This window comes from Taudactylus pleione, unplaced genomic scaffold (assembly GCF_031769625.1).
Source record: "Taudactylus pleione unplaced genomic scaffold, aTauple2 ptg000370l, whole genome shotgun sequence".
NCBI lineage: Eukaryota > Metazoa > Chordata > Amphibia > Anura > Myobatrachidae > Taudactylus > Taudactylus pleione.
In genome coordinates, this window is record NW_028284771.1 from 287,789 (window position 1) to 291,186 (window position 3,398).

At 43.6% G+C, this 3,398-nt stretch overlaps 1 pseudogene; it reads left to right on the top strand.

Annotated features, from left to right (window-relative positions):
- Positions 1-365: 365 nt before the first annotated feature.
- LOC148508337 (syncytin-2-like) lies at positions 366-1,510 on the top strand (annotated as a pseudogene).
- Positions 1,511-3,398: the final 1,888 nt, after the last annotated feature.

Consider the following 3,398-nt stretch of genomic DNA (forward strand, 5'->3'; position numbering starts at 1 on the left):
GACGGCCCATTCCAGGTGCTACTGACCACAGCTACCTCACTCAATTGTAGAAGGGAAGCCTAACTGGGTACATGCTTCTCATTGTAAGAAAATTAACTTTCAGGTCAATGGCGCAGACCGGCTCCAAAGGGGTGAGGCCGCTCGGGGAAAAGGGGAGCAGATGGACTGCTAAGATGTGCTTGTTGTTCTGCCTGCTCGGTTGTGCTTTATTTCCTTGCATGCAGGTGAAAGGGGAAAAACAAAAGAACTCTATATGGCTCCTGCATCAGCAGACGGCCAAGCAGCTGAACTCCACTAACTGTTGGATCTGTTCTCATGTTCCTGCCAACCATAAAGGAATTCCTTTGCTTGGTATCCCTATATCAATGAATGATCTTAACCTCACAGACTATAGCTATAATATTAAAATAGATATAAATCACACTGCTCACAATGCTATCTCAGACCTAGGAATATACTTAGAAATTGCTGGTATAATCTCTCCACCCACTATGTGTATAGGGCCTATGTACGTTAACCATGCGGCCGAACTAAAAGGTCACCTAGTCAACTTGCCCAAGGTATATGTTGGAGAAACTAATTGTAGGAATGTTACCTTAGTGTTTAATATGGAATACAAGGAAGCTACATGTGACAAGGTGGATGGGAACTGTAATAATCAATGTTGGTGTGCAAATATGAAAGCTGTTTGTGCCCCTAGGTGTGCCTGTCCTGACCAGAAGGATGAGGATGATGTGAAGTGTAGGACCCAAATGTACAAAAATATGGTATGGTTTCAGAGCTGGTTGGGAAACCATGGTAAGATAATTCCCAGGGTATTGAAGCAATGGCTATATTATATTTGTGGTAATAGAGCCTACTCTTGGCTTCCTATGGGGGCATGGGGTAACTGCACTATAGGAAGAGTTGTACCAGCCATAAGGCAACGTGCAAATGTCTTTTTACCAATATGATAGAAACAGGCCCTAGGGAAACTCAATACAAGAGGGAATTGTTTACTACAGCAGATAAAGCCTGGATGTGGTTCCCTGCCTGGACAGGTTGGGGAATTGAATTAGCGAATAAATTGAATAAATATGCAAACATTATGGATGGGATAATTAATGAAACCACAAGTGCCATCCATGCTATAAATGAAGAAATGGCCCAAATTAGGAAAGTGACCCTACAAAATAGAATGGCTCTTGATTACTTGTTAGCCATAGAGGGAGGAACTTGTGGTATCATAGGTGAGGAATGTTGCACTTGGATTGAGGATACACATGACCCCATAGAGGCGCACATGAATAAAGTAAAAGAATTACAGAAAAAAGCTAGAGACATATCCAAGGAGGGATGGAATCCCTTCTCCTGAATGGGGACAATTGGTGTCTGGTTTAATAATATGTTGTCAGATCTGATAAAACCCATAGTGATAGTGATAGGATTGATTGTATTTCTTTTGATTGCTTGGAAAATTCTAATGTGCTGTATTTTGCATTGCAGGAAAGGTGTGGATCCACTCATTTAATAGGAATAATGATAACAGCCACAGAGATGACCATTTGACGGCCTAGCCCAACTGCCCATCTCTTCTGAAAGACCCCTCAGCTGTTGTAAAGATCTGGGTGGAAGACATCATCTCTGAAAGAGGGTCTCGCAGGTGCACTTTGTCAGTTTGGACACCGCCCAGAGGAAGTTTTCTCCCTCGCGAGTGAGTTTGACGAGTCAGTCATCTTGATTCCAGCGAATTCACCGAGTGGTCTCTGTGCCCTAGTGCACCTCCGGCTGCTGTTATAGTTCTTATTGATAGAGAGTGTTTGTGTGACATTGCTTAATAAAGATGTGTGAATGCTGACCTGGATGGTGGCAAGGGCGGTACTTTAGCCAGAGGGTCCTTTTGCTCATACCCTGGCTCAATTGCACTTTGTCATCCTATAAGACCTGGGGGCATCAGAGTACTGGGTGGACCTAATCCGCCTGGGAAAAGCGGCTGCTATAGGTGAAGACATTAACCGGCGGGTGCAATTGCGGGGTATATGGCAACAGAGTCAGTGTAGTCCCAGTTCTCTAGGTGGTGTGGACTATCCCATCACCTTCCCTATCTCAGTAGTACTGCCATTGCTGCCATTTCAGGTGGTGTTTATATGTGTGATAATGAAATTATCAAAAGGATGAGAATTGTTAAGGAAATAAATGGATCCCAGCAATCCTATCATGCAATATCATTTATTTGTTCTCATAGGCAATATATAAATGTGTTCGTGACATGCGTGACAAATAAGTTGGTCTTTCTTTGCTTTTGGTAAGCTTCATCACGCTATTTCATAAACCCTGCACCCTCTATCTCGAATACAGTAACAGATGGCTTTCGATAAGGATCACCACCCTGGAAGCCTACTTGGATTGGTCCAGCCATGGGTGGAGGGGTGCTGGAGTGTGTGTATACATTGTAAGCTGTGTGAGTTGAGCAATGGAAGCAGTAGCAGCGGCCGCACATATGATAATTACCTGTAAGTGAACTGTGTCACTTAATTGTAATCATTGCTTCTGCAAGAAAACAAATATATATTTCGATTTGACAGCAGCTGTTTAGGTTGTCTTTATTTTCCACAACACTACACAATGCGGCAAATCAGCACTGTGAAACAGGACAGGGCCACAATGATGCGGATCCCCACAAATCGCATCACTGGCCATCTTGGCCGCCCACTTCACTTGGAAAGTGGGAGGCCTCGGCATGTCTGGGAAACCCCATAGAAAAGGGTCCTGAAAATAAATAAATAGACATTTTTTGTCTGGTTAGGTTAACAAGGAGTATTTTCCTTTGTTTTTAGACTCCCACATTTACACTATTAATATATCCCCTGTGCAGACCACACCCCTTAACACTGGTCACACCACCCGCATCACTACTCACATCCCTATAATGCTGTTCACACCCCCCGCTGCGGTACACAATAGGCCCATCATAAATTTCAGCTCCAGGCCCACATGAACCTTTATCTGGCACTGCACTGAATGATATCATGAATGATATTGTTCAGTGCCGGGCTCCCTCCCTCATTCCCAAACATGCAACAACCTGACAATATCGTCAGGTTGGCCTGCATGTTCGGGCGATGAACGACGATGACCAATGACCTGCGGGAGCACGCATCGTTCGTTATTGTTGTATATCGTTTTAGCGTACACACTGGCCGATATAGTGAACGATAACGATATCATTCAGTTGTTTAAAAGTGTGTACGCACCTTAAAGCCTGGAAAAAAGTTCACTGCTCAGCAGGACAATGATCCCAAACACAAGGCCAAAGCAACACTATAGTGACAAAGTCAAAGTACAGATCTCAATCCAATTAAGAATCTCTAGCACTATTTGAAAATTTTAAATACATAGACGTCGTCCATCCTACCCGA